Source organism: Mandrillus leucophaeus, unplaced genomic scaffold, assembly GCF_000951045.1.
Source record: "Mandrillus leucophaeus isolate KB7577 unplaced genomic scaffold, Mleu.le_1.0 Scaffold137, whole genome shotgun sequence".
In the NCBI taxonomy this organism is placed as follows: domain Eukaryota; kingdom Metazoa; phylum Chordata; class Mammalia; order Primates; family Cercopithecidae; genus Mandrillus; species Mandrillus leucophaeus.
In genome coordinates, this window is record NW_012101332.1 from 649,567 (window position 1) to 662,123 (window position 12,557).

The 12,557-nt window shown below is 48.1% G+C and overlaps 1 protein-coding gene across 1 annotated transcript in view; it reads left to right on the top strand.

The window, feature by feature from the left end:
- The window catches only part of SIPA1L3 (signal-induced proliferation-associated 1 like 3), a 381,648-nt gene that overhangs the window by 144,505 nt on the left and 224,586 nt on the right, over positions 1-12,557 (top strand). Inside the window, exon 2 of the mRNA XM_011973395.1 lies at positions 6,392-6,459. The gene's annotated coding sequence lies outside the window, so the exon portion shown is untranslated. The remainder of the gene's footprint in view (positions 1-6,391; positions 6,460-12,557) is intronic.

A 12,557-nucleotide genomic window follows, 5' to 3' on the forward strand; every position in this document is an offset into this window, starting at 1 on the left:
AAAAAAAAAAAAGAGACGAAAAAACAAAACACAACTGAAAACAGTGCCTGGCATGTAGTAAAGTCAAAATGAAAACCTTGTGCTTCAACCCAGAAAGAATTTGCACAGCCGCACATGGGTCTGGGGGCTCAGCAGGGAGCTCTGGGCCTGTCAGTAGATGAAGTTTGTCACTGAGGTTACCCTCTCTTTATCTTGACAAGAAGTTGCCAAATTGCTCTCCCAAAATGTTTGTTCCCATTTCCACCCCCACCCGCAGTGACTGAGCGTTCCCCTTACTCCACAACTTCAGCACATTTGGTGTTGTCAGCCTGGCATTTTGGCCAATCTGCTGTGCGTGGAATGGCCACACAGCAGTTTTTTTCCCCACAGCAGCTTATCTGCAGAGATCTGTCTGCGAGCCCATTCTGCCACCGAGTTACTCAGGCTGGGCTGCAGGCGGGACCACCATGGGGCCCCCAGCACAGTGAACTCCTCATAGCTGTGTTCAGAGCACCACACTAGCATGCTTATCTTCTGGAGAGGGTGAGGTGGTGGGGCCAGGGTTGCGGGGGAGCAAGGAAATGAGGAAGAGACCCTTAAAGTCAGTGACCCAACCTTCGTCATGTTGGTAGACCGCATCAATCAGCAAAAGAACCAGCGCTAAATCATTAGTATGTGCTATTAATAGAATGTAGGTCATAAGAGAAAACATGATTAATTGCAAGATGATCTCAGTGGCTGTTGAGGGCCTAGATTTTCCCAAGGCAAAGTCCTTTGCTCACATACCAGCTTTTCTTTGTTGGGATGTAGGCTAGAGGCAGCTGAATGAACAGATACTTCCCTAAGTCATTATTTCAAAGACAGGACAGGGATGGGTATAATGGGAATCTTCTCTAAATGAAGGATGATTGAACCACTTTGTTAGTAGGTGAGTAATCCCTGATGCCACAGTGATGCTCTGGCGGTCTAGAAAGGAGAGTGAAGCTTACAGCAAAGGCTCCGGTGGGTTTGGTTCTTCCAGACCAGCCACTTATACAGCGGCACAGAAGAGAAAGGCCTGGCTGTCCCCCCATCACCACTCGGTCAAGAGAGAGTGCCTGTGGCCAGGCTGTCTTAGAGGCTGAGTAGACACTGCCCAGGGTGTTTATTCTGCTCCAAGTCAGAAACAGAAGAGAACCTCCTGCCGTCTCTGGACACAGAGAGAAAAGAGCTGGTAGGCCTGGGCCCAGCTGGCTAATAATCTGCCCACTTAAAAGCAGATGCTGGCAACAGTCACAATCTCTGGGCTGTTAGATTGGCCTGCCCTTCTTCCTCGGGGGGTACTAGGTAAAGGAGAGTGGAGAGGTATGAGCGGATGATCCTTTCCATATGAATTGAGATGGAAATACGAGAGTGGAAGAGAAAACCCAGGCCCGGAAGTACAGGTCCAGGAACAAAAAGGGGCAGGTGCTGCAGCCAGCCTTGAGGTCAGGAGAGAAGCGACCTGGTCAGCCCAGCAGAAACAGCTCACCTGGAGCCATGGTGATAATGCCTGCTTCACAGGGTTTCATGAGGGTTGAAATCAAGGTAATTAACATGTAAGTGTTCTGAAATGTAATGTGAAAGACTGGTTTTCAGTATGTTGATTATGGTGTTATGGAACTTTTGTCAGACACTTCCTTGTAGGCCCATTTTATAAAGCAGGAAAAAATGGAACTGCCAGAGGTGAGATGAGGGTGTGGTGGCCTAGAGCTTCACTTGCAGCCTTTCTTTACCCTCTGCAGTCTCCTCGGAGGACTGTACTCAGGGGCGCTTAAGGTGAAACCTGGGGGTCTCAGGGAGCCCGGCACTGCCCCCAGCGGGCCCTGGGCCCCAAACAAGTCATTTACGCATTTTGGACCCCAGTTTGCTTTTCCACCAAGTGAACAGACAAGTCAGATAGATCAAAGGATTCTTCACTTAGTTCCTACGGACAGGGGCTTCAGAAATCTTTGACATCTTTGAGACAGGCAGTATTTTGTGCTTTTTTTCCTGGAGAGACATGACATAGTTTTGTTTCGTCAACTTCTTAGAAGGGTCATGTTCGCCCAAACATGAAGGAGTGCTGTATTGATTTCTCAGGTCCCTTCCTGTGCTGTTAGTTTGTTGTAAGCGACAGAACCTCCCCAAGTCAAATTGACTTAAACTGCAAAGGCAAGTTAATGGTTCAGGGACCTGAAAAATCCCAGAGCTGGCCCAACTGGAGTCAGTACTCAGGTATTCTCATCAGGAATTTACCCCTCTTTATTTCCAGACTCTGCCTTTGTCAGGTTTAACTTCATTCTCGGCCCCTTCCTCCTGTCCCGCCTCTGCTCACCCTTAGGTGGCAAAGAAGTCCTCAGCAGTCCTCCTGCCTTACCGCCCATCTGTTTCCCCCAAGAAATTGGAGCAAAATGTCCAGGGCCCACTCTCATTGGCCATGCTGGGATCACGTGTCTCTCCCAGAGCCAATCCCTATGGCTGAGGGAGGAGACATTCGGGTCAGGGCGCCTCTCCCTCTTCCATTCTCTCATGGGATTCTGTTCTTGCTGTAAACTTGTAGGAAGTGAAGTGCTGGGCCCGTGTGTCACCTGTGTGATGAATGGGTCATGGCCATGGGTGTGCTGGCATTGTGGAAGCAAACCGAAGGGCATCGTCCCTTCCCAGGTGGTAGAAAATGGGACCCTGGGATACACAGGGTACTGGCTGGATTCCCGGATCTGTAGCCCTCCTTTGCTGCCGTTTCCACGGCTCTTTGGCATCTTCCTCTCTCCTGCATGAGGGACTGCGGGACGACGGGCATCCACAGCTCCCTCTAGTCGGCAGGAAGTAGGTTCCTGGCTGAGAGAGACTTGGCGCCACAGCACATAGCTGGTGATCAGCCTTTATAGAGCCATATGCATCACTTTAGAGAAAGAAAGGAGAAAAATTAGAGTGGCGGGAAAGCAATTTCCGTTGCAATTTAAAAGGCGGCTATTAAAATTTTACAAGAGCTTTATTGCAGGGGTTTTCTGATCATCCCAGGAATTTTTAAAATGGGAAGTCTAGTGATAAAGGAAAATGTTCTGGGTGCGTCTGGTTCCCTCCTGCCCTGCCAAGCATCTTGAAAACCACCATTGTGAGGGCTTCCTAGACCAGCTTAGCAATAGCAACGGCCCAAGAGGCCATTTCTGAGTGTTTTAAAAGCGGGTTTTTCCATATTTGCTGTTTCTATGTATAGTGACTGTTTCTAATTTTATTTTGTACTTTGCTAAATGGCCTGGTGGGGAGCTATGGGAATCGTCAAGAACAGCAGTTGCCTCTGCCCTTCCTGTGTTAGTTGAGAGTCATTTGGTTGTGTGAACAAATAGAAATTCAGGTCAGCTTGCTGAAGTATAAAAGGAAGTGGATGGACACAGGGCCTGGGAGATTCGGCTTGAAATGGTTTCAGGCATGGCTGGATCCAGGGCCTCATGAGGTTGCCAGGACATGTTTCCTTTTACCTCCTGGCTCTGCATTCTTCTGTGCTGATTTTATTCTCAGGTAGGCTCTGAAGCAGCCCCTAACAGTTCCACAAGTAGATTCAACCAGCTTAGCAGCTCCAAGGGAAATAAACCATCTCTTTCCCCCATAGTCCCAGCATATATCATGGGGCTGGTGTTTACTGGCTCTGATCATCCTGGCTTTGGTGGCAGGGTCGCCCTGGGCCATCGCTGAAGCTGGAACAGGGAAGGTGGTGCAGTGACATTTTGGCCAGACCTGGATCACATGACCAGTCCCACCCCCACCCACAACCCATGGGTGGGGTCAGTCCCGTAGGACTGAGTGGGAAAGGTGAGGTTCAAGGGGTTGACTGAGGAAAAGAAGTGGATGCAGGGTGGGCCAAAGCAGCCGACACCTGGAACCCCTTCCCATACTAACTTCACGAAGCTGAATCTGCCCCACACTCCCCAGTTGTTCTTTTCCCTTGGAACCTGCTCTGCCTTTACCCACTCTCAGATCTCCTTGAGGGGTTCTTAATCTCGGGTCCAGGGACCTTTGAAGGGTGGAAGTTTAGTGGGTCACAGGGTTGGCTGGGAAAAACATTACATCTCTATTTTCACTACCCTCTAACTGAAATTAACATTTTTTTATGCACAGGGCAATACACCACAATTGAATTAGCAATATCTGTGACTTTGTCACTACTAGAAATCACAGATATTCCCATATCACATTACAGTGTTGCAAATATCACAAAATATCATTTAAACACATACCTATTTCTAAATCACTATAGTTATTGGATTCACTACTAGATGTTGTAATATAAAAGCATTAATAGGCCAGACGTGGTGGTTCACACCTGTAATCCCAGCACTGTGGGAGGCCAACATGGGCGGATTGCTTGATCCCAAGAGTTTGAGACAGCCTAGCCAATGTGGCAAAACCCCATCTCTACTAAAAATACAAAAATTACCTGGGGTGGTGGTGTGCGCCTGTAAACCCTGCTACTCAGGAGGCTGAGGCAGAATTGCTTGAGCCGGGGAGGCAGAGGTTGCAGTGAGCCAAGATGGCACCCCTGCACCCCAGCCTGGGCAATAGATCAAGACTCCATCTCGGAAAAAAAGAAATTATTCTGAGGAGTCTGCAACTAATTCGCCAGGCTGCCAGTAGGACTCCCTGGCATGAGAAAGGTTAAGAACCCCCTTGGGCTTCTCCAGGAACCCCAGAGGAATGATCATTGAAGTTGTCCCGATTCCTGAACCCTGGAGTATTGACTAGCTGCTCGCTAGGCTTCCTTCCTGGGAGGATTCCTGGAGGAGCTGACCCGCCTTTGAGGTTGGCGTGGATATTTGGGTAGCATTTGGACATTATGGTATTGGGGAAGTGGGGCAGGGAGGTGTTGCCAGCCCACAGTTGGCCCTGCCTTCATTGACCATCGTGACAGTGTGGTCTAGCCAGGTGGTCAGAAACAGGCTCTGGGACCAGGTTGCTGGGTTCACATCCTGGCTGTATATAGTACACTTTTTTTTTTTTTTTTAAGAGAGAAACAGGGTTTTGCTATATTGCCCAGGCTAGTCTTGAACTTCTGAGCTCAAATAATCCTCCTATCTCAGCCTCTTGAGTAGCTGGGACTATAGGCAGGTACCACTGTGCCTGGCTTAGTATACTTTTGACTGACTGGGCAACCTCGCTAGTGGATCTCTTATGAATTCTGTGCCTCAGTTTCCTCATTTGTAACTTGGAAGTAATAATAGGATCTTCTTGGATGATGGGGAGAGTGAAATGAGTCAGCGCATGTCTGCTAGCACAGAGCCGGCACATTGGGAGGGATTGTTATTAGTGAATGGCCATTACATGTAGGACAGCTCTAGGCCCTCTCAGATCTCATCTCCTGACTTAGTGCCCAGCCTCTGCCGGTGCCCAGAATGTGATGCTGAACAATACAGACAGTGCTTTCTCCGCCTGGAGACATTCGTTCATCCATGGAATATTCACTTAAATATAAACAAGCATACTACATATTCAAAGGCATAAACTCATAAAGTTCCAAACCAGGACAAGTGCAATTTCTCTGTCATTCCTCTGCTCACAGTTGTCTGAGGAAATGTCCTTAGAATAGTCCTCCATCTGTCCCCTCCGCCACTGCTCACCCCTCATGCACCCCGTGCCAGCTCCACAGGCCTCCTGGCTGCTCCTGAGATGCTTCACATCTGCTCCCGCCTCTGGAAGGCTCTTTCCCAGGTAGTCACACGGTCTGTGGTCTCATGTATTCACATCTCTGTCCGCTCGTCCAGGAGGCCTTCTCCGAGCTCTCCGTGTAAGGTCGCAGTCTCATCACTATGGCGTCGCCCCGCTAGGTTTCATCAAGGCTCCACTCCCTGACTTTGTGTTATGTATTTGTTACTGTCCTCCTCCCCTACTAGACTGTCTGCTCCCTGAGGACAACCACTTTGTCTTGGAGAACCCTGGTTGTATTCCTGGTGCCTGGCACGTAGCAGGTGTTCAGTAAATACTTTTTTTTCTTTTTTCTTTCTTTTTTTTTTTTTTGAGACAGGGTCTTGCTGGAGCAAGGCTGGAGTGCAGTGGCACAGTCACCCAGGCTGGAGTGCAGTGGCACAGTCTCGGCTCACTGTAACCTTCCTCTCCCAGGTTCAAGTGATTCTCCTGCCTCAGCCTCCCAAGTACCTGGGATGACAGGTGTCCACCACCACACCTGGCTAATTTTTTGTATCTTTAGCAGAGATGGGGTTTTGCCACGTTGGCCAGGCTGGTCTTGAACTCCTGGCCTCAAGTGATCCACCCGTCTTGGCCTCCCAGAGTGCTGGGATTACACTCAACCATGTTCAGTAAATACTTGTTGAAAGAGTGAGTATGTGATTGACAGCTGGGTATTGCAGCAGGAAGGCTTAAGTTGGCCAGAGACCTAACCTCTTCTTTTTCCTCCATGTAGATGCACAGTCTCTGACGTCGGCTCTCCTGGGACCATCCAAGAGTTCTAGTGTCTAGAAGGTACTAACGGTGAGTACGGTGTGGCTGCTGGTTTGCTTAGAACTTTACAGCTCATACACATAAGCATCTTTATTTTTTTTTTTAATTACAAAAAAAAAAAGTATCAAGGGAAAAATGAAAGTTTGCTTCACTGTTCTTCCCATCACCCGCAAGCCTAACATCTATCCCAGAGGTAATTACTGTCAGTCACTGGCTGGGTGCCCTGCCAGACCTTTTCCTGTACACAAACTTTCCTACGTGCACATATACACACTTATTTTGGTTCACTGTATAAGAAAAAGGAACCATGCTATGTGGTGCTTCTTGGCTTGCTTCCACCATCCCCAATAATAGTATGTTTTGAAGATCTTTGCTCATGAGCGTACCTCAGTGTATCATACATTTCATATACTTTTATTTTTTTCTTTACTTTTTCATTCAATTTTCAAACCTTACATAGAGTAAAACTCTCTCTTTGGTATACAGTTCTTTGTTTTGTTTTGTTTTGTTTTGTTTTGAGATGGAGTTTCGCTTTTGTTGCCCAGGCTGGATTGCAACGGTGCGATCTTGGCTCACTGCAACCTCTGCCTCCTGGGTTCAAGCGATTCTTCTGCCTCAGCCTCCCGAGTAGCTAGGACTACAGACATGTGCCACAATGCCTGGCTCATTTTGTATTTTTAGTAGAGATGGGGTTTCTCCATGTTGGTCAGGCTGGTTTCGAACTCCCGACCTCAGGTGATCCGCCTGCCTCAGCCTCGGTTTTTTTTGTTTTTTTTTTTTGAGGTGGAGTCTCACCCTGTCACCCACACTGGAGTGCGGTAGCGCCATCTCAGCTCACTGCAGTCTCCGCCTCCCAGGTTCAAGTGATTCTCCCGCCTCAGCCTCTCGAATAGCTGGGATTACAGGTACCCGCCATCATACCTGACTGATTTTTGTATTTTTTGTAGAGGTGGGGTTTCACCATGTTAGTCAGGCTGGTCTTGAACTCCTGACCTCAGGTGATGCACCTGCCTCAGCCTCCCAAAATGCTGGGATTACAGGCGTGAGCCCCAGCGCCTGGCCGGTATACAGTTCTTTGAATGCAGACAGTTGTAGATAGTTGTGAAACTGCCACCATGATCAAGATTCAGAGCAGCCCCGCTGCCCCACGATGTGAATGTACTGGTTTCTCTGTTGGTAAAAAATATGAGCCAGGTGTGATGGCTCACACCTGTAACCCCAGCACTTTGAGAGGATGGGGCTGGAGGATTGATTGAGCCCAGGCGCTTGAGACCAGCCTGGGCAACTTAGTGAGACCCTGTCTCTACAAAAAATACAAAAATTAGCTGAGCGTGGTGGCGCACACTTGCAGTTCCAGCTACACCGGGGCTAAAGTGGAAGGGTCACCTGAACCAGTGGAGGTCAAGGCTGCTGCGAGACCCTGTCTCAAAAAAAACTAAAAATTAAAATAAATAAATACATATACACATGTATATGGCATGGGTAATGGGTATTTACACATATTTAAAATATATACATATGGCAAATACTTACCTGTGCTGTATAGGTTTCAAATATGTTATATTTAGGTTTTTGGGTTGGTTTGCTAGTGAACATTCTCTTTTGTTTCTGTGGGTGGGTTCTAAGCAGTGGCGTGGGACCCCAGCTGCATGTCAGTTTGCAGTGAAGCCTTCCAGGACGATCCTCAGCTTTGTTGAGAGGGGGCATTGTCTGATCCTTGAAGAAACAAGAGACCATACCAGTGTGGGAAGTGGAAAGGGGAGGATTGTGGCCTTCAGAACCTGGATGCAGGTAGCTGTGTCAGCCGAGCTGCGGGAACTGAGTGGCTCTGGATGGAGTTTCTCTCTCCTGGACATTTAGTGGTTCCGTCACATTCCCTCATCCTGGCAGTCTTGCCTGGGTAACTGAAGCTGGTGTGTGGGACAGTCACTAGAGGCCAGATTTCTGTCAAAGGATGCTTCCTAGCACAATTCTTGATTACTTTTATTTTGAAGTGATTTGAGAATTATTAAAAAGTTGTGAAAATGATTACAGAGTCCACATGTCTACCCTATATCCAGCTTCCCCTATGTTACCATCTTATACAACTGTAACACAGTGATCAAAACCAGGAAATTCACATAGCCCAGTACGATTAACTCAATGACAGACATTAATCACATTTCACCAGTTTTTCCACTGATGTCCTTTTTTCTTCCAAGAGTCTATTCTTGATCCCACACTGCATTTGATTTTCATGTCTCCTTAACCTCCTCCGATCTGGAACAATTCCTCCATCTTTCCTAGCCTTTCCTGACCTGGACACTTTGGAAGAGGACTGCTCTGCTATTTTGTTGTGTGTTTCAACTTGGGTTTTTCTGATGTTTTCTCATGACCTCATTGAGGTTATTCATTATTTAGAACGATGTCACACAGGCAGCATGCCCTCCTCAGTGCGTCTTTGTGGGGGTCTATGATATTGGTGCGTCGTATTTCTGGTAATGTTCACCTAGATCACTTGGTTAAGGTGCTGTGTGTCAGATTTCTCCACACTAAAGTTACACTTTTCCCTTTGTAATTAATAGCTATCTTAGGGCACTCCAGGCCAGGAGTTTGAAACCAGCTAGCTCTAAAAAAATAAAATAAAAACAAATTAGCCAGGTGTGGTGGTGCACACCTGTAGTCCCAGTTACTCAGGAGGCTGAGGCAGGAGGATCCCTTGAGCCCAGGAGGCAGAGAATGCCGTGAGCTGAGATCGTGCCACTGTACTCAGCCTGGGTATCAAGACCTGGTAGCAAGACCTGGGTAGCAAGAGCAAGACCCTGTCTCTTTAAAAAAACAAAACAAAACAAAACAAAAAAATGCTACCTTTGGGGAGAAACTTTGAGGCTATGCTAATATCCCACATCCCGTTTTTCCTCAAACTTCCTCCCACTAATTTTAGCATCCATTGGTGGCCAAGGTCTTGTCTACAGCAGTTATTGCTGTGCTGTTTCCCTGATGGCAGTTTTTGTGTGCCTCTCATTCCATCTACATTTATTAATTGAAATTCTTCTGTAAGGAAGACCTGTCCCTTCCGCCTTACTTATTTCTTTATTTAGTTACTAATTTATATCCTATAGGCTATATTTGTTTTAATCTAGCACATTGCTTTTTAATGTGATAAAAGGCCCCAGATCCCAAGTAAATTCCGAGCATTGCCTCACACAGCAGGAAGACCGGCATTTTTCCTAGCTGGTAACCAGGGCCTTAGGGAACTTGGAAAGAACAAGAACAGGTTTCATTTGTTCATTCATTTTCCTTCACTCAGCAAATGAGCATTTGAGCACCTACTAGAAGCACTAGGGATTGAGGAATGAACAAAACAAACTCCTTACCTTAAAGGAACGGACATCCTACTGAAGAGTAACACAGTAAACAGATAAAAAGTGAATATAGGGCTGGGCACGGTGGCTCACACCTGTAATCCCGTCACCTTCACGAGGCTGAGGTGGACCGATCACTTGAGGTCAGGAGTTCGAGACCAGTCTGGCCAATATGGTGAAACCCTGTCTCTACTAAAAATACAAAAAAAAAAAAATTGGCCAGCCATGGTGGCACGCCACTGTAATCCCAGCTACTCAGGAGGCTGAGGTGGGAGGATCGCTTGAACCCAGAGGCAGAGGTGGCAGTGAACCAAGGTTGTGCCACTGCAATCCAACCTAGGTGACAGAGCGAGACAGGGTCTCAAAAAAAAAGAAAAAGAAAAGGTGAATATAGGATAAGTTAGATGTATATAGTGATGTATATAGTGTATATAGGATGTGTATAGGAGTATATAGTGATGAATAAAGCAGGGAAGGAGATTGGCCTCACAGGGCAATTTTTAGACAAGGTGACCAAGGAAGGCCTCTTTGAGGAGGCCCTGAATAGAGGAGGGAGTGAGGCGGTCCCCGGCCTGATTCATCCACAGCCAGCTGGGAGATTGCAGTCAAATCATCTCCCTTCTGAACAGTGTCTGTGAACAGGAAATGTGTTCCCTCTGCGAGGGGCAGCCTTGCTCAGTGGGGGCCAGTCTTATCCCCGAGTATTGCCAGATCTGATGTTCCCCCCAATAGGAGAGGAAAGTGAAGACTTTTTTGCCAGTCCATTAAACCCAAATTATGCGACATCAGATAATGAATATGACTCTGTTTTGTTTTCATTGTGTTTGCTTTTTAAGTTTCCTTTTCTTTGTAGCAAGAGATAGCAATTTTTCATTTTTAGTGGTGATAGAGATTCTTTTAAAATACATAAAGCTTGAACGTCACTTTAGGGCTGCGTGCAGTGGCTCACCCTATAACCCCAGCTCTTCGGGAGGTCAAGGCAGGAGAATCGCTTGAGGCCAGGAGTTTAAGACCAGCCTGGGCAACAGAGTGAGACTCCATCTCTACAAAAAATGTTCAAAGTAGCCAGGCGTGGTGGCATGCACCTGTAGTCCCAGGTACTCGGACAGCTATGGCAGGAGGATCACTTGCGCCCAGGAGGTTGAGGCCACGCTACTGTACTCCAGCCCCGGGCAATAGAGCAAGAGAAATACGTGTGTGTGTGTGTGTAAATAATTGTACAGATGGGGAGCAGATACAGCTGAAAAGGAAGGGTGGAACACAGCGACTGGGCTTGGTAAGCACTGTATGGCTCAGCCACCCACTGTTTTTCCTCTGGGTCAGGGGTTCTCAGCAGTGGGCCTGAGCTGAAATTGGCAAACAATTACCATGGGTGTGTGCCTTGAGCCATTTGCATCATGGCGTGTGCATCGGCCAGGAATGTCTTCAAGTTTCAGGAACAGAAACCCCCACTCACCACAGCTTGATTGAATGAGGGCTGATTTCTTGCCCACTACAAGCACACCTGGAGGTGCTTGGCTGCCAGTGTTAGTTTGGTGGTTGGGCAGTGTCAGGGCAGAGCCGCTTTGATTCTCTTGGCCCTTCCCCTCATGGACATAGTTGCTGCTGCCATGTCGCGTAGCCTCCCCTAGCTCCAAGGAAGGTGGCAAATGTTATTTAACTTTTCAGCCTTTCCTGAGGAGGAAGGCAGAGAAAAAATGAATTGAGTGTATCTGTTGGGGTAGCCAGCCAGTACTGCCTGGCTCCATGGGGAAGGAAAAGCAGTAATAATGAACATTAATGGGTGCTGACTCTGTGCCAAGCCCTGCCGTAAGCGCCTCACGTGCATGATCTCATTCAGTTCTTGCAAATACACTAAGACGTCACTGCTATGATATCCCCATGGTAATGATGAGGAAACTGAGGCACGGAATGGTGAAGCTGCCTGCCAAGTAGAGGAGCCGGGGCAGGGGGGCATGCAGCCTGGGTCCAGGGCCCCCGTTCTTAGCCACTACACTTTGTTGCCTCATAAGAGGTCCGGGGTGGGGTGGGGTAGAGGGGCCCAGGCTGCTCACTGTCTGGCCTGGGTTTAAATTCTTGCAGCAAGGCGGAGCCCAGCAGCATGTTTTGCTTTGGGGAAGTTGTGATCATTAAAAAACTGTCTTGTGAATCGCATCCACCCCTGTGTAACTAACTACCTCCCACATGTTCAGGTCCAGTCCTTGGGAGCAGCACCCGCTGCACGTCTTATTCCTGGCAGCCATGCGGGGACTTATAAGCGGCTGAGAGAACCCCTCTCGGCCTCCCTTTTTCCAAACAAACTATACCTGTGCTTTTAGTTATTCTTCCCAGGATGAGGCTTCTAGCCTGTTCTTTCTCTGGAGGTCTGCTGGTTGATTGCCCACACATTTGTTATGTGCCTCCTCTGTGCCCGTCCCTGTAGAGTAGTGGGGATGCAGTGGTGGCTGGGCCAGCCTCACGGCTGGGTGGCTCTGCCCTCATGGGGCTCCCCGTCCAGTGAGGGAGCAGGCCCTCAGACCCCCGAGTGGTCAGGTCTGTGATGGAGGAAGCCCAGGAGAGTGGGAACCCAGCAGAGGTGCCCAACCCAGCCTAGGGGTCAAAGAGAGCTCCTGGAAGCAGCTTTTGGGCTTTGGAGGTGGAATAGAGATTCATCAAGGAGCAGTTTCTACCATCTTCTCCACTTGCCTTTCTTCAGTGAAATTCTCACGACAGCTCTCCTTTCTGAACTTCTGTTCCCCTCCTCAGTAAAATGAAAGGTTCAGACTTGGGTCTCCATCCATCCTT